The 19,057-nt window shown below is 46.3% G+C and overlaps 1 protein-coding gene across 1 annotated transcript in view; it reads left to right on the forward strand.

The window, feature by feature from the left end:
* The window catches only part of LOC107112721 (SH3 and PX domain-containing protein 2B-like), a 297,243-nt gene that overhangs the window by 154,430 nt on the left and 123,756 nt on the right, over window positions 1–19,057 (forward strand). The window lies entirely within an intron of this gene.

A 19,057-nucleotide genomic window follows, 5' to 3' on the forward strand; every position in this document is an offset into this window, starting at 1 on the left:
AAGGGACCGGTTCCAACACCCCCCGTGCGATCAGCTTCTCTAGCTCCGCTTCGATTCGTGGCTTAATCGAGATGGGCACCTTCCTATATTTTAAGCGGATTGGGGTCACGGCAGGATCCATAAGGACCAATCACAGACGTTCCCGCACAGGGAGCTTGCTGTAAGGTGATTGGGTAAGTGCTTCCTGGGCTAGCAAGATGATTGGGTGTATTTGCATCCTAGCCCAGGACGAAGCTTAACATAGATTTCCAATGAGATGATTCACAAGACATAGGCATTCAAAAAGGCAGCTATTGAATACACTACACACAATTCTCAAACTGCCAGTTTTAGGCTGATTTATAATTTCTTTTATAAGATATTTGATGGTGGGTAGTGGCAAAGTGGGCGAGAGACAGAAGTGCATAGGAGGAAGAGCTCTCTTGCGTGCCTCCCTTTGCCCCCCCCCCCAGAAGGAAGAAATAGTCAGACAACAAGGTTGGATGAAATAAGGCCACTTTATTAAATTATTAACTTTTTAACTTAACGGCAAAGGGCAACCATGAAAACAGCGGCACGGCCGGGCCTGGCGTAGCTTCGACTCCCATCCTCAAACCATAGGAAGGCAAGACCCCCGGGTTGGAGCCAACCATAAGTCGCTTACAATCCCGGCCGAGCCAAGATTGGGATGCGCCCTCAGGAGCCCTCAAGCACCACCGCATGGCCAGCACTGAGTCTCCGTCGTGACCATCCCCATAGGCGGTCTGCGAGCCTGACCCAGGCCGCACGGCTACAAGGTTGGTCGAGCAGACCCCTCTACCCACACCCGGGGTTATTAAGAGGTGCTTGCTGGCCGCTGAACTGTACTTTAACCTAATTCTGCCCTAACAAAGTGACGAACTAGCCCCTAGGCACCATCCCAGACCAATTCCTCAATCCACTGACTGCAGTGCAGGGTAGGCGAAAAGGACCCCATCTCAATAGCTAATGCGAGAATGGAATCAAAAAATTCCTACCCGGCTCCCCATTAAACAGGGCAACCAGCCTATGCTTACACTACATACAGGGCGGGCGGGTGGGCCGAGCACGAGGCGAGCAACTGGCCGGGGGGAGAGCGGAGCAAGCCTATTAAGGCTGCCAGGCTCCGCTCCCCCTATTGGAGCTTAGGCTGCACCGCAGCCTGCCTTCCTACTCCTCCTCACGAGGAGGCAAACGCGGCCCCCACGAGGCACGCTTGGGCTGTCTTGTGCGGGGCCAGATTGTCCTGAAGACTGGTTTGGAAAGATAGATGAATATCAGAATCTTCTTTTGCAGAGGTGACATCCCTCTTCCTGATATGGCCTCATTCCTGGGGACTCAGGTGATACCTCTCAAGGGACCAAATTGAGTTTGCAGGTTCCCAGCTGCTAATCCCCATTACAGAAAAATAAGTCCTGTCTCTGCTCCACCTTTTTCAAACAATCCAATTTGATAGTTTGTTTTTTTCTGCAGCTCTCTCACATTGGCATGCTAGCACTGGAGTTTCATTACCCGCATCAGAGTATGGCTTCTGCTTTCTGTTTCAAATATGTTGCTTTCTGGGAAGCCCTCATTGGTAATATTATACATTGTGGTTTCTGATGTCTGAAAAATGTTTCCATGTATCCTGTCCATCCAGCTGCCTTTAGCATTCTTCACAAACCTCTAACACATTTCAGATTTGAGGGCCTTTGATAGAAATCAAGGCTATGTTCGGTTCAACACACAGAGTATTTTTCTAGGTGGGGCAAATGATCCACGCAGTTGATGTTTAGATGTGTGCCTTCTCTCCCCCCTCCCCCGGTTTCTTATATAGAATTTTGTTTTCCAGATGGGCCTGTCTCTTTTAACCACAAAAGTAGACTACTCTTAGAGGCAAAGTCTTATGTGTCTTTTCTTGTCTGTCTGTGTGGGAACTTCTTTTATGTTGTATACTAGGGGTGGGGGTTCAAGCTTGGAGCCTATCAATGGTGCTGCCTGAAGTTGAGAGACTGAAAAAATTAATTCCTGCAGAAAGTTTAGTCTGTTTCTGGCAGCTCACAATATATTTTGTAGTCAATAGAGCCAGGTCAAACTCATATGATTAGTTTGGAGATGTGGGCAAAATACTTACCCTTATAACTGTGCGAGATGCATCTGCTATGTGGCAAGACTGAACTCTTTAGGATGGTCAGGAAGTTCTCTCTCTGAATCATGAGAACTGGTCAATCCTGTTCCCTGGAAGGCCAGATAATGAAACTGAAGCTCAAATACTTTGGCCACCAAATGAGAAGGGAGCACTCACTGGAGAAGACCTTGATGCTGGGAAAGATTGAAGGTCAAAGAAGACGGGGACGGCAAAGGATGAGATGGTTAGACAGTGTCATAGATGCAATGAACATTAAATTGAGCAAACTTCAGAGGACAGCGGAAGACAGGAGGGCCTGGCGGGAGCTGGTCCATGGGGTCGCGAAGAGTTGGACTCGACTGTGCAACTGAACAACAACAAAGTACACAAATAGCTCAAATCAGCACAATCTCTGCTCCTTCAGTTGTGGGTTTTGCTGCCTACTCCCAATGTTTTTCTTTATATCCAGAGAGACTGACATTCTGGGAAAGTAAAACACACAGTACTCACTTGAGACGGTAAATAATCAAATGTCTTTCCTAGCTTAAAGCTGTTTAGATACCCAGACTCCAAAGGCGAGCTTGACAGCTCTTTTAAAACATGGAGAAAGAGGAAAAGCAGTATCTTATGGGCTATGCAGCCCCCTTGACTCTCAAAACAAAACACATTTGAACTATTTATTTTAAAAGAAATTTAAAAAGCAAAATAGGTCAGGCATGTAACAGAAACAATACAATATCTTTGTTTATGCCTTTGAATAGTTAATATAATTATTTTCTTATGTTTGGTACTTTTTTCTCTCCTAAAGAGAGAAGTAGATGCATAGTTGCTGTAGTTCACTTGAACTTCATACGCTGCTAATTTCCACCCTTCCAAGCTCTCCTTGTGAATAAGCGAGGCTCATGGAAACAGATGGTGAGTCTTTCTAAATGGTAGCAAACAACTTCAGTAACTGTCAACATCCCCAGCCTCTTCTAGAAGTAACACAATAGACTGACAGTCCCATCTTCCCCAAGCCTACCAGCACATAGTGCAGAAAGTTGTGATTTGATAGGATATTGATCAGGTAGGGAAAAAAAAAAGAAAATGTCATAAGCACATGCAGCCAAGTGTCATTTGACACTTTTCGTTGAAAAACTCTGAAACTGTTCTGCTAATCTATACCTACCAGATGCCATTCAAATACTCTTGGTATTCAGGCACTGAGAGTGTGTTTTTAAGGGCAATCCAAAGCAGAGATATACCCTTCAAAGTCCAAAGATGTAACTCTGTTTAGGATTGTTGTATGCAAACCTCAGTATTTTGCTTCTAAGAAATTCCAAATTGTTCCCAGCACTTGAGGAAAGGTTCAAGAACCAGAAGGAAAGTAGGTGGCCAGTAGATCTGTATAAAGATTCTTACTCATTTAAAACAGAGGTTGCAGAAGCTGATTCTCCTGTACATGGGGTGGAGGAGTATTTTACTAAGCTATAGGTGAATTTTGAGTGGTTTTGCACACCATGAATGGTGACTTCATATTCATGTAGAGATTTGTTTTTTTCTTTTTAAGAAAATTTTTATTTCCCAGAAAAGTAAAGAAATAGAGAATAACATATACAACAAAGAAAAGTCAACAAACAATAAAACAGAAGTCTGTACTCATTACTTTCGCTTACATTTGTCTAAATGGAATCTATACTGTATACACATTTCATTTTTTACTTTCCGTATTCAGAGCTTATAGCCTATTTGTAGCGTTTCTTAAGATAGACCTCCAACCATTTATAAATTCTTGACCAGTTCTTTTCAAAGATTTCTTCTTGTTTTTCTTGTAATTATAAAGAGTTTATCCATTTCTGCTGTTTCCAATAATTTGTAAATCATTTCTTCTTTTGATGGGACTTCTTCCTTTTTCCAATACTTTGCATATAAAATTCTAGACATAGTTATTACATGTATGAGTATATATGTATCTGGTCTCTTAAATGTCTCTGGTACCATATTTAATAAAAACAGTTCTGGTACAAATGATACAGTTGTATCAATGATCTTTTGCAATATCTCATGGATCCACATCCAATTTTTTTTGTAACATTGCATGTCCACCACATGTGGAAAAATGAACCGTTTTTGTTTACATTTCCAGCAGACATTTGACATATCCGTGTTTCGAGTTGTTGTTATTCAAAAGCAATAGGGACCCAATCTCAGTACCATTTAGCCATCACGTGTAATCCGGATGCTGGCTGCCGTGTTTCGAGTTGTTGTTATTCAAAAGCAATAGGGGCCCAATCTCAGTAGAAGGCACATAAAAAACCAGTATAATCAGTCAAGAACCCATAATCCTTCTTGACTGATTATACTGGCTTTGTATGTGCCTTCTAGTTATGGCTTATGGAACTTCTGAAATGTCCACTCCATGATGAATTGCACGTCAAATTGGACTTTGATATTACAACGCTACTGGAGTGAGACACAGTAAAATACTTGGGACTTTATTCTTCTTTCCATTATTATTCTTCCTTCTGTATTTTGGTTATACCTTGGCCAATATTGTTATATTATATTTTTGCATTATTGAATTATTATTACACATTTCATATATTGGTTATATCTAGTTAGTGGTTTTTGTGTTTTGTTCATATTTAATCTAGACCAAGATTTGTGCCTGGATGAAAAATAAGTAAAGTCTAATTTTTTAATGTTCATAATCCTCCATACATCCACCAACTTAAATTCTTCAACTAATTGCAAAAAAGGGTTTGGCAGTTTATTTCCTAATTTCTGTTTTCCCATTTGTTTTTTTCCTATCCATCATTTTATCAAATACCTCATTATAATCTCCAATTATGCAGATTTTTTCATAAACTTGATTAGAAATGGTATTCTGTAAAGATTTGTAAAATTGCTCCTGTTCTTGATTCGGGGCATAAATGTTCACTATTAAAGTTGTTTTGGTTTGCCTCTGTATTTTCACTATCAAAACTCTTCCGTCTTCTGAATTATATACCAGTTTTGGATGTAGATGTTCTTTTACATATGTGGCTACTCCTTCTTTTGTTTATCTGATGAAGCGAAGGTTTTCCCAAATTATTTAACTTCCAAAAGTTTCTGATCAGAAAATTTCATATGTGTATCTTGTAAACAGATAATATCTAACTGCATCTTTTTAAGCTGTTGAAAGATTTTCCATCTATTTTGTAGAGCATTCTGTCAGGATCTGGCTTCCCCCAGGGAGGGAAACCCCCTTGGGCCGTGCTGTCGTCTGCCTCTCGCCCGAAATAGGGCGCCGCGGGGGTGTCGGACACTCCAGGGGAAGCGCTCTCGGGCTTGAGCTTGCCTCGGACCACGGGCACTACAGAGGGTTACGTCACCCTCTTTGCCCGTCCTGAGTCTGGCAGTGTCTATCCTTACATTCGATCCTCGTTCTCTCTCTGTTCCTCAAAAGTAGGACCACAGTAGCCGCCAACTCAGTGCTTCCTCATCGGCGTGCTCAACACCGTCTTTTTTTCCCCCTCTGGCCCCCGGCACCCCCAGCGGCTTGACCACGCCTCCCTCCAAATGCCGAGATGCCGTCTTCCCCGCCCCCACCCTTCCGCCTGTGTGGGCGGCGCCCAAGGTTGCCGCTGATCTTCGCTCGTCTTCCCGAGCGTCTTCTGCGGGGCTGCCGTCTGCCTCCTGCTCTGCCGGCGGTAGTCGTGTCTCTTCTCCGTCCCTTTCTCCCCTGCCGGTGAGTTCGGGACCCGGCGCTGGGTAAGGGTCGTGGATGGCTTCGGCCGGCCCCTTCTCTTCCTTGGTGTCTGGGAGGGATTCAGGGAAGGCCCGGTCGGGACCGGGACACATTCAAACCATTTACATTGATAGAAATTATTTTTAACTTCTTATCCATTCTTTGCTTCTTCTTTGGATCCATCTTTTTTCTTGTCTTGCAATCTCATGACAACTTGAAGTGGTAAGACCTGTTTCTTGCTTGCTCCTGTTCTAGTTTGTGTTCCAGTTGCTCCCTGCTCCTGTATCTCTCCCTCTTCCTCTGGTTCTTCTTGCGCTCCCAAATCCTCTCCTTGTGATTTTAAAAATTCCTCTGCTTTAAATATGGAGTTGATTTTATATCTTCTACTTCGATATGTAAAGAGCACTCCTTCAGGGATCAGCCATCTATAAGATACTCCATTTTGTCATAACAAGTTTGTAAGTCTTGTATAGTTTCTTTTTTCCCTCACTCTTCTTTTAAAATTTTGATTTCAATTCCTTGGACCATGAATTGTTTCTCATTAGCAGTTTTTAATATGGTATCTCTTGCAGTCCTCTTATGAAAAATTACATGGACCTCTCTGGGGACTATTTCTTCTCGCATATGCAGAATTCATTCTAAGTGCAGTATCTATCTCCTCAAAAATTTTTTGCACATCCTCTTCTCCTATATATTCAGCCAAACTATGAGCCATTTCTGATTTAATGTCTTCATCTTTATTTTCTGGAATGTTTTGAAACCTCAAAACTTGTGTTGCTTTTTCCATCTCAAGTTTAATGACTGAATCTTCCAGCAGGTCTTGTTTAGCTTTCAAAGCCTGAATTTGTTGGTTTACTACTTCTTTTAGCTTCTAGTTGTGTTATTGTCTGCACCATATTAGAATTTTGAGTTGTATTTTCTGCAATCTGTTATTTGATTTCCTCAGTTTGGGAGGATAATTTTTTTTAGATATAATTCTATTGGATTTTCACAATAATATCAATAGTAATTTATAATTACACATTCCATCCCATTAATACCCTATACTACTAGTAATCTATTCTGAACAGCAACAGCACAGATAGTTATAATTACTTTTTTCTTTATATCATTCACTAAGTAAGCAATTATCAAGTAGCAATTACATATCCATTAATAAACACTTTGCATCTGTAATCTCTATGAACATTAAACCGACCATCCCTCACGATCAACCTTACTCTCTCAACACACAATACTAGAAAATTTTCTATTTGTTCCAATATTTCTTCATGAATAATAATTTTTTTAATTTTTATTTAAATTTATTTTTATTTTGTTTGTATGCATATTTTTCTTAATTATTATTATTATTTCCTTATTTTCATTGTTTACCGCCCAACTGCTCTAGCCAGGATTGTCTTTTACAAGTTTTTAATTTAGCAAAATACTATAACCTTCCACTTCTCCCATCATACAGTTATGGGTTTTAATCCTAATCCCTATAATTTAACATCACCAAATTTATTATCCATTCCAACATTTATTTACTATTAACTTGACCCTCTTTCATATCTCTTGGTTACCTTCCAAAGCCTTCTATCTATCTATTTATCACCACCCTTTCATTCTAGGTTGTACCTTTTCGGAAGAGAAGAAACAAGAGAAAGAAAAAAAAGAAAGAAAGAAACAATAAAACCCCCACAAAATTTACTATACATTTAAATTAATCAGAACACTTTTAATTCAAATTTTCACTCTCCTTTCCCTTTAAGATATTACCTCAATCCTCTTCCCTGCAACTTAACTAATTTATCACATACACTTAGGGCTATAATCCATATATTAACAACCCTCTAATCATATCAATCCATTTTACAAACATCCGCTCCTTAATCATATCAGTTCATTCCATTTTATCAATTTTCAAAGAAGAAAAAAAACATACAAAAAATACACAAACCCTTTCATATTAATTTATCACGCACTTTTGGGGCTATAATCCATATTTTAGCAACCCTCTAATCATATCAATTAATTCCATTTTGCCAACACCCTAATCATATCAGTTCATTCCATTTTCAAAAGTGGAAAGAATCAAAACAAAAGAAAAATACACAAACACTTTCATATACTTCAAATCGTCTTCTATAACTCTGAAGCTTCTTCTTCCGAAGCAACATGTCCAAATGATTTCTCCCCTTATAAAGTTCATTTTTGCTCTCTTCTCAGTAGCTCTCAAAAATTCATACCTCCCTCATAATATTCTTTTTAACCTTCCAAACAATTCTTTCTTGTCTCTTTTCCAATTTTTCTTCCTTTTAGAAGAAGGTCTTTGTACTTTCCTTTTTATTGCCTCCCTCTTCAAGTAACTCTTTTTGGTTGTCTTCTTATTTCATCTTTGAGTCAATAAATATGGCCTCTCTGTATTTTCCTTTTCATGCTGGCACGTAGAGATCTCTACCAAACACTGCACATATTGTTTTCTCTACTCTCTATCTCCAATTGGGGTTCATGGAAACTTGCAAATGCCTGTTAGATGTCCTTTTCTATTCCCTCCTTCAAAATCCTTAAAAATAGTTCGACCGACATCGCTCCTACTAAGGTATTTTCGTCTACCTCCTCCTCCATGTTGGTTCCCCTTACAAATGCCATTTTATTCACTTTCTACAAATAATTCCAAATTCAAATTCAATATCACTCAGTCAAAATTGAAGTTTCAGTATCAGTTATTGAGCAGATGAGAGAACAAAAATCTAAATGAAGGGAACAGTCCTTATTACCCCAAGGAAACAAACACCCAAAGGAAACAAAAACTCCTTCCCACTCACTTTTCTGGCCACTTTCTTTTCCCATTCATTCGGGGTATTTTGCTGACCAATTTCTCTTCTTTATACTTAAAGATGCATGTACTCACAGTTTCTATCTCCTTCTATATTTTCTGTTGCCGCTGTTATAATCCAAATGCCTTTGAATATATAGGTAAAAACGGGAGGAGGCGGCTATGAGGAACATATGGCGGCCATGCTCCTCTTCTCGACCCGCTCCTGCTTCAGGGCAAGAAGTGGGCATCCCCCCTGCGTTGCCAGTCATGGGAAGGGCCACAACAAAGCCCCCTGCTCCAGCTCTCTCTCCGGGAGAGCTGGCTGGGTGCTCCCGAGATCCGGAGACCCCCAAATGGAGCGGAAAAGAATCGGGCTTCTCGGCACGATCCGAAGACCGCCCGTCGCTGTGCTGTGCCGACTGGCAGTTTGGGAGGATAATTGCAAGGCCAAGGCATCCATTTTATTCTGTAGAGGTTCAACTGCACTACTTACTGCTGCAGGAACATCACTACTCACTGCTGCAGGTACCGGGAGAGCTGGCTGGGTGCTCCCGAGATCCGGAGACCCCCAAATGGAGCGGAAAAGAATCGGGCTTCTCGGCACGATCCGAAGACCGCCCGTCGCTGTGCTGTGCCGACTGGCAGTTTGGGAGGATAATTGCAAGGCCAAGGCATCCATTTTATTCTGTAGAGGTTCAACTGCACTACTTACTGCTGCAGGAACATCACTACTCACTGCTGCAGGTATTGCATTACCTACTGCTATAGGGAGTGCAGTCTCAATTGCTCTGTTGACAGCTGTCATAACTGCTTCATTTATCCACATTTGCAAGTCTTGTGCTGACATCTTAGCTAAACTAGCAGCTACCAATTTAGGTGCTGCTGGGGAGAGCCTAGACATTCTCCTGTGGTCCAGGAGTGGGGCAGTCCTTGACTCCTTAGTCTTGGGAAAGCAGCCTCCTCTTCCACAGGCAGGGCTGGCAAACTTTGATCCCATAGAGGAGGGGCTTATCCTCTGATCCCTAGTCTTACCAGCTCTGTCTTCTGAGCAGGACGTGCTGTCTGTGCTCCGAAGAGCACGAAGATCCTAGAAGTCAGGAAGAAGTGAAGACCACACAAAGGGCTACAGGGGAAGGTAGTTACATCCCGTCCCTTATTTACTCGAGAGCCGTGGGACTCAAGGAATCAAGGATCCATTGCCGGCAGCCCTGGGAGGTCCCCAGGTGGTCGTGGCACCAAGAGGAACGGTCCGTACCCTGCTGGGAAGCGCGGTGGCAGCCTACTTCCCCCTCCCCCACCCCTCTTTCAGCCACGGCGTGGTGCAGCGGTCAGGGGACAAGGCATTAAGTGAAGAGCCTGGGGAGAGTGGCGGTATCAGGAGAAAGCCGAGGGAGGCGCAGGAAGCTCGTCTTCCCCCCTTTCAGCATTCTCTTGCTTCCAGGAGGAGGTGAGGAGGGAGTGGCTCCTGAGCAGTCTGCCCGGTCGACTGAACCACGGTAGGACCGTATCGCCGGCAAAATTACAGGTGTGTGGGGGTGGGATGAGAACAAAGAGGCCTGATAATACAGAGCCAACCCCCCCTTCCTTCCCTCTGCATTCCTTTGGCGTGCACTGGAAAAATATTTGCTAAACGCGTAATTTTTCTTGAATATGGTGCCTGAGTCCTAGCAGGGTGCTTGCTTACAGGCTCCCTTGAGGACAGTAATATACACGGCGTCAGAGTTAACCACAGCAGACAGCGACATTCCAAAGAGCCTTAAAGATGAGTTTTAAAAGATAGCTCTGGCTACAGCTTTCGCAGCAGATGTCTCACTGGACACCATGCAACTCACAGCATGGGCTATGGCATGCAGCGTAACTTCCAGGAGAAATACCTGGTTGAGACATTGGGACGCAGATCCAGCGGCAAGAGCCAAGGTGGCAGCGTTACCTTTTAAGGGAGTTAATCTTTTGGGGGCAGGCCTGGATCGCTACTTGGTTGAAGACAAGGACAAGAAGCGGGAAGGATATGAAGTACAGAAGAAGAGGAAGGACAAGAAGAGGAAGGATATGAAGTACAGAAGAAGATTTCAGTCCTTTTGAGATTCTCGACGCGATGATAGACAACAGGCTAATAGAAGCTTCAAAGGAAAATGGCAAAACAAGCCTAGGGACAACAGACCACACACCTTCACAGGAAGGTCAGGACAAGGCACTAAAGGCCCCAAGAAGGGGCCATCGGCATGACTATGCCAAGACATTGGAAGGGGTAGGTGCCAGACTGCAAGTGTTCTCCAGACAGTGGCACCAGACTGTTTCGGACAGATGGGTACTAGAGAAGGTGACCCATGGATATGCACTAGAGATCAAGAAATTTCCAAAACAACGCTTCTTGGAAATCCCAAGGAAAAGGCTGCCAGAAAAACACAGATTGATGACACAGGCCATCCAGCATATCTCGGAGATTGGAGTGATAGAGATGGTACCCGAGACAGAGAAGTCGCAAGAAGTTTACTCCATTTTCTTTATAGTCCCCAAGAAGAATGGGGACACCAGGGCCATTTTGGACTTGAAGTGGCTCAACAAACACATCCGAACATGAAAGTTCAAGATGGAGACACTGAGGTCCATTCTCTCCTCCATACAAGCAGGGGACTTCATGGTCTTCATAGACCTGGCAAAAGCCTACCTTCACATTCCGATCAGAGTCAATCACAAAAAGTTCCTGAGGTTTGCGTATCACAGCAAGCGCTTCCAGTATCGAGCCTTACCGTTTGGACTCAAGTCAGTGCCAAGGGTCTTCACCAAGGTCTTGGTTGCACTAGTGGCCTACCTGAGAACGAGAGGGGTGGCATTGTTTCTGTACTTGGACGACATTCTGATAAAAGCAGAGAGCAGTCGCCAAATGAGTCGACACCTGGACCTGATGATTCAGGTACTACAGGAACATGGTTTTGTCATAAACAAGGAGAAGAGTACCCTCAATCCAATTCAAGTAATTACTCACTTGGGGGTATAAATAAACACAATCCAAGACAAGGTCTTTATGTTTCAGGAGAGATTAGTAAAATTCTCACTTCTTCTGAATCAGGTTCTGTATGCTCAGTCATCAGAGGTGATGACTCTAGCATGTCCCCTGGGCATGATGGTGTCGTGCCAAGACCTCATACCATGGGTCAGGTTCCATACAAGACCCTTGCAGTGTTTTCTCCTTCGCTACCAGAAGGAAATAGCTCACACGATAATCAGAGGGAGAATTGTCACGGATTGTGAGGAAAGAGTTACAGTGGTGGCTAGTGCCGACTCAGTTCACAGAGGGGATTCCACTCTGAGAATCCCAGAGGACCGTGATCACAACGAATGAGTCTCTTCGGATGGGGAGCACATTCTTTGGGACACATGGTTCAAGGCACCTGGTCAGAATAAGAGACATCCAGGAGCATCAACTTTTTGGAGCTCAGTGCCATAAAACTGGCCCTGTTAGAATCTCCAATGAGCGTGTTGTAATTGCAACAAAAGGAAAGACTATTTTGATCTAAGGAAGCAAAGATCTCCCAGGAAAAAAGGAACTTGGTTCATATCATGAATGGACAGATCCGGACTTATAGAAACTAAAAGATAATTGAAGAAAGAAGATACATCGAAGACAGAAGAAGAGGAGGGAGCGGTGGCGCAGGCAGTACAACGCCTGCTAGTAACATCTGTAGCGAACAGCCTCAATGGCTGTTCGAACCCCCACCGCGGCCGGAGTGAGCTCTCGGACCCCGTCCCAGCTCCCACCAACCCAGCGGTTCGAAAGGTAATAAAGCAAGTAGATAAATGGGTACCTGCCCTAGGTGGCAGGGGGCACCCACCTCCTGGTTCCGTGCCAGGAGGGTTGGCGGTGGCGGTGGCAACGGAGACGGCAGCGGCAGCAACAACAATGGCGACGGAGTTCCTGGTGACCAGACCTGACGGAGGCGGAGTCACGGCGATGCGGACGCAAGACGGCACAGCACGGCAGGAGCCTGAAGGACGTACGCCGGAAGCTGCAGCCGGAAAGCAGTCGTACGCAGAAGAGGAACATCGAGCCGCTGGAGGTGGTCGCCGACTACCCAAAGACGCCAGCATAATACTCGTAGCCTGCCGAAGAAGAGAGAATGCGCTGCCAAAGGGTGTTGGTAGGTTGTCCCCTTCTGAAATGTGTGGCCCTAGGTAGGTTAACTACTACTATACTAGTAGTACTCTGTAAACCGCTCTGAGACCCATTAGGGTTCACAAATCCGAGGAAGGATTGGAGCTGGCATTGGGTGCGGGGTACCCCCCACCCCAGCACGTCCCGCACCTTGCCCGGATCCATCTCTAGACCCTGGTCAGAGATTCAATACCCCAAAAAGTCAATGTGTGTCTTGTGAAACTCACATTTAGACAGTTTTGCAAACAGTTTGTGCTTGTGCAATGTGGCCAGCACCTCCCTCACCAATTTCACGTGAGAGGGGAGGTCTGGGGAGTACAGCAAGATATCATCTAGGTAAACAAGGGTCCCCTTGAACAAGTGCTTGTGCAATACCTCGTTGACCAAGTTCATGAAGATCCTTGGGGGCCCTTGAAGACCAGAAGGCATCACTCGGTACTCAAACTGTCCGAGGGGGTGTTGAAAGCAGTCTTATACTCATCCCCCTCCTTGATGCGCACTCGAAAGTACGCATCCCGAAGATCCAATTTAGAAAAGATTTTTCCCTTTGCTGCTTCCGCTAGTAGGTCTTTGATCAAGGGCATGGGATATGCATTGGTTGAAGACACTGCATTCAAACCTCTGTAATCCGTGCATAATCTCAACCCCCCATCCTTCTTCTTCCTAAACAAGACTGGAGCTGCAAACAGGGAGGATGCCAGTCTGATGAAACCCCGGGCTCGGTTCTTGTCTATGAATTTGCGCAGTTCATCTTTTTCTGCCGGGCCCATTGAATAGATGCACCCCTTGAGTAGTTTTTGGCCAGGCAAGAGTTTTATGCTACAGTTTGAGTGTCTATGAGGGGGGAGCTCATCCGCTTCTTCCTCCTCAAACACCCTGAACAAGAGTTCGTCCTGCGCCAAGCACACTCTAGGGGTTTCCGCTATCGGCTGCTGGCCCCAAGTCGGGTTCCAGTGGTGTTCGCAGCTCCTGGGAGAGATTAATTTCACCTTCCCTTCATCCCATAATATGTAGGGATTGTGCCCGTGCAGCCATGGGCCTCCTAGGACCAGCGGGAAGTCCTTTCTGGACGCTGGGGTGATGACGAACGACCGTTCTTCCCAATGATACCCCGCCCCAACCCGCAATGGTACAGTCTCATATTCACAAGGTTCTTTCATAGTAGACCCATCCACTTGGGTAAAAATCAAAGGGTCTTCCAGCTTCACCATCCCCGCCTCTAGCCCCGTCATGAGTGAGGGGTTGATAAGATCCTTCCCACACCCTGAGTCAATGAGTGCCCGTACATGGATATGTGTTCCGAGGCTGGGGTTAAACAAAGTTACAGTCACGAAAAACAAGGAGGAAAGCTGCTCACCACTTTAGGCGCCTCTGGGTTCGGGTCCTGCTGCTTTGTGCCTCTCACAGCAGGACCTGGCCTTTTCCCGCCGGCTCAGGGTCGTCTTCGCTGGAATCGTTTTTTAACTCCTCAGGGGTGGCTTGCAAGGCTTTAGCGTATTTCGGTTTCCCAGTCGGCTTTTTGGCTGGGGTGGCAAGGCACATCTTAGCCTGGTCGCTCGGTCCCGGCTTCCTGGGAACCGCTCTGCTGCATTCAGCCGTGAAATGGCCCTTTTCCCCACACTTCAGACATAGCCCTTGTCGCATGCTTTGCTCCCTCGTAGCCTCGTACTGCCGCACCGGTTTCCCTTTCGGAGCTGCAGGAGTACGCTTACCTCCCGCAGTGGCGATATCCAGGCGCAGGGTGTTCAAACGGGTTTCTGCACTCTCCGCCTCGTGCATCCATGCCGGGAGGGAGACTGGATCTACCGCTCGTAGGCAATGTTCCCTCTTAACTGTGGAGTCTTGTGAGCAAAAATTTTACATTGTGAGCTACTGGCATGAAAGTTGTGAGCAAGCAATTTGGCTACTGCATAAATTCATTTGCTCTGGAGCCATCCTTCCCTAGCTAGGACAAAGATGTGTGAGCCGAAGGCTGAAAATCTATGAGCTAGCTCACACTAACTCAGCTTAGAGGGAACACTGCTTGTAGGACCATTTCCCGGATTTCCGGATTCAGCCCCACCCAGTATAACTCCGCCAGCACAGGATCAGGCTTGTAGCAAGACGTGCTCCAGCTGCTCTGCATAGAGCAGCTAGCAAGAAATAGAAGCAAAGAAGAAAAAAGAAGTTCAGAGCCGTGGCGCTGGGAAGCATGAGTTTCGGCGGCTCTTGAGCTCCAGCGGTCCCTCTGGGGACGCTCTCCTGCTGGCCTTACCCGTCCTTGGGTGGAGGGCCTGCTCTCAAGAGCCAGGGAGTGCGGAGATCAGAGGTGCGGAGGCACGGAGGCTTGGGTTTCTCAGCCTCCCCCCTCTTTTCCCACACATCGGGAGTGCCTTCCAGGACGAGGCACGGAGCGGCAATCAACTGTCTCCCAGCACCTCACCTGAATCATGGTTAGTCAAGCCACCGGGGGGGGGGATCTTTCTTTTTCTCCAACCCAGGCATGCTTGGAACAGAGAGAGCCGTGGATCCCCGTTAGCCCTGGGAGAGGAAACTCGGGGGGGGGGAGATTTAGCTATAGCCCTTCCTTACTTGCTTTTTCAAGAGGAAAAGCGAAGTGGGGGGGGGGAGGCTTTACTTGCCCTGTGTCGAGTAAGGGGAGGGGGGGGGGGGAGGCTTTACTTGCCCTGTGTCGAGTTTTGATTTTGCGGGCGGGAAGCCTTTTGTCTCTGCCTAGGCCAGCACCAAGGCCTACTGTCTTCTTTCTCTAGGCTCTGTGGAGCAGGGTGGCGCAGACCTATTCTGATTGGGAAAAGGGGGGTTGCCCCACTTTCAGAGGATGTCTCAGGGCAATCATATATATAAGGGGGAGGAAGTATAGGGTATAGCACCTAAAGCTAGCCTCATTCCCCTAATCCCCCTCACAGGTCCAGTCAAATGGCTGAGAAGACAGTACCAGGCTGTGTGGAAGAAGGAGGCAGTTCCTCTGGAGAAGCTGCTCCATTCGGGCCTACTAATTCACAGGAACCACAAGTTCCCATGGATAACCTAGCAGCAGAATCCAGGGAATCCATTAATGCTGACATGCTTAACTGGTTCCAAGGAGAGATGAGGCGTGAGTTCAAGGAGATGATTAAGGAAACTCTACTGAGCTCTACCCCAGATGATTCGAGTTCAAGGAGATGATTAAGGAAACTCTACTGAGTTCTACCCCAGATGATTCTTCTATGGGAAGGGGCAGGTGGCTCAAAAGACCCAGAGATAAAATAGCATGCACCTCTCTGTTGCCTGCCAGGCCTAATCTCAAGAGATACAGGTCTTCTTCCAGGGACCGTAGTCCTCTGCTGGATCATGTAGAGTCTGATCCAGAGGTTTCTTCTTCTACCTCTTCAGAGAAGGAAGAGGGAGAACTTTCTGCAGAAGAAGAGGAGGTTGTCCAAACGGTGCAATCCAGACTTTTCCCACAGGAATTATACTCACATCTCTTGCCTAAAGTGCTAAGGACCCTAGATCTCAAGTCTGGACCTAAAGAAGAGGCTGAACAGGAATTGAAGTTTCAGAGTGGAGAGAAAAACCTGATGCCAAAACTATCAGTTACGCAGCCAGGGTTGCCGCTCCCTGCCTCCTTTTATAACATAATGAAAGTGGAGTGGGAGCAACTGGCAAAACCCAAGGCTAACAATCACTTTTTCTCCAAGTTCTATTCTCTGATGCCAGAGGCCTTGAAGAAGCTTAAACTTCCAGTTGTGGACGATCCTGTTACCAGCTTGTATTCAACTTCAGTGCTGCCGATGGATGCAGATGGGATGCCCAAAGACCATACAGATAGATGGGTAGAACAGGCCCTCCGTAAGAATTTTGAAGCCTTTTCTTTGGCCACCAAGGCATCTATGGCGGGCTCCCTGTTGGCTAGAGCAGTGTACGACTGGGCTGAAAACCTAGCGTCTGCTAGCAGCGGGGTTCCTAAGGAATTTAAGGACGAGTTAAAGAAAATATTACTGGCAATTGCCTTCACCGCAGATGCTACCCTGGATGCACTTCAACTGTCGGCCAGAGCCTTGGCATGCAGCGTGATGGCACAGAGGAACAACTGGCTTCGCCACTGGGACGTGGACTCGTCCGCGCAAGCAAAGGTCGCGGCAGTCCCGTTTAAAGGGATGAACCTGTTCGGAGACAGACTGGACAGGTACTTAATCGAGAACAAGGACAAGAAAAAGGTCCTTCCCTCTAAAAAGAGAGACAGTAAACCCAGGAAGCGGTTTCAGCCCTTTCGAGGCCAAAAGAGAGGACAGAAGCCTTCCTACACCAGGCCCTTCAAGGGAAAGTGGCAAATAAAACAACACAGCGGACAGTCTTTTCCTGCTGCCAAGGGTGAGCAATCCTCAGCAAAAGGTCCCAAGAAAGGAACTTCTGCGTGACTATCCAGCCCCATAGAACACCTAAAGATAGGAGGACAGCTGCAGGCCTTCTCAGATCAATGGCGTTTTTCGGTCTCAGACCGGTGGGTACTGGACACGGTATCCTAGGGGTACAAACTAGAGTTCCTCTCAATTCCCCCCAAAGGTACATCAGACTGCTTTCCCCGTATCTAGACGATATCCTGATCAAAGCCCCGTCGGCCACAGAGTGTATGCAGACTTTTCACCTGACAGTCCGGATCCTAAACGACCACGGGTTTGTATTGAATATGGAAAAGAGTCATCTCCAACCTTCTCAGCAACTGCTTCACCTAGGAGTGGATATAGATATGTCACAGGATCGAGCCTTCCTCTCGCAGGAACGAGAGCAAAAAATACGAACCCTTATAGAGGAGGTGTTGAGAAGCGACAAGACAGAGCTCATGACCTTGGTCAAGTTATTGGAAATGCTGGTCTCCTGCCAGGAGATTGTCCAGTGGGCACGTTTTCATGCCAGACCCCTACAAAGGTTCCTCCTTCCTCATCAGGGGACGATAACAAACAAAAGATTCAAGATGCTTCATTTGCCGGCGTCAGTATGCCAGCAGCTGACGTGGTGGCTAGACCCATCAAGGTTCAAACTTGGGGTCCCTCTCCGAGACCCCCCGAGGACCATCATGATAATGCATGTGAGCCTGTTGGGCTGGGGGGGCAACTTGGTGGTAACCCATGGATTACAAATGCAACCCCCGATCCCGCAGCAACAACCCCAAGGGCCACAGCAGCCGGTGATTCCGGGACCGATGCAGCCTATCCCAGGGCAAGTACCGCCACCGGGTCTGCCACCCCCTTTGATCCCTGCGCAACCGGGACCTCCGGTAGCACCAGCTCTTCCCCCTCCAGGAGGACCTGGGGCACCAGGAATCCCACAAGCGGGACAGAGGGCAAGACCGAAAGACTTGCTGGACGCTACTTTCGATGGGAACCCAGAAGAACTTGCTTTCTTCACGGTGAGAGTGCAAAAGTTCGTGACCCAACACGGGCACTTGTTCCCAGATGACAGCAGCCGAATCTTTTTTGTGGTAAATATTTTTATTGGGTTTTTTAAACAGACAAATACCCACCACCTACAACACTACACCATTGTCACTTATACATAATTGCTTCAAGACAGCAACATACACATTTTCTTCCAAGATTGTCAGCATCCAATATTTATACTAAATATAATTATCTTTCTTGCTCCTTTCGGGATAGACCTCTAACTTCTTATAAAGATGAGAATCCATTTCTGTCCTATTTGTAGCATTTAGTCTTGGTGGAAATGTACCGAGTGGGTCTGAATGCGGAGATCAGAGAGACTGTATTACGTTCCGTGGACCCAAATTCCTTGATGGCGTGGGCTCAAGAAGCGGAGAATGCGGAGAGCCGCCTTCAAACTATCCGGCTTGACTTGGCAGCCAGAGGAGGGAGAGGGACCCCAAACCCTGCCCCGAAGTCGAAACCTGCCCGCCTGTCAGACGCGGCCAGAGAGCTGAGAATGAAGATGGGACTGTGCCTGAAATGCGGGGAAAGGGGCCATTTCGCCGCGGACTCTGTGCCTGAAATGCGGGGAAAGGGGCCATTTTGCCGCGGACTGGGGAACCAGTCAAGGGAAGGACAAGCCTATGACACCGACGCCGAAAGGGAAATCGTCTTCTCAACCCAAAAGAGGGAGTGCCAAACCTAAATTCTCCCCGGCTTTACAAGCTGCGACTGAAGAACCCCTGGAAGACTCGACTGAATCCGATCCTGAACCGGCGGAAAACGGGAACGTCCTGCTGTGAAGGGCGCACAGCAGCAGGACCTCTTAAGTCCGGAGGCGCCTATGGTGGTGAGAGAACCCCCCTCCTTATTTTTTGTGACTGTTTCG

Source organism: Gekko japonicus, unplaced genomic scaffold (assembly GCF_001447785.1).
Source record: "Gekko japonicus isolate JY-2015 unplaced genomic scaffold, Gekko_japonicus_V1.1 scaffold1605, whole genome shotgun sequence".
NCBI classification, from domain to species: Eukaryota; Metazoa; Chordata; class Lepidosauria; order Squamata; family Gekkonidae; genus Gekko; species Gekko japonicus.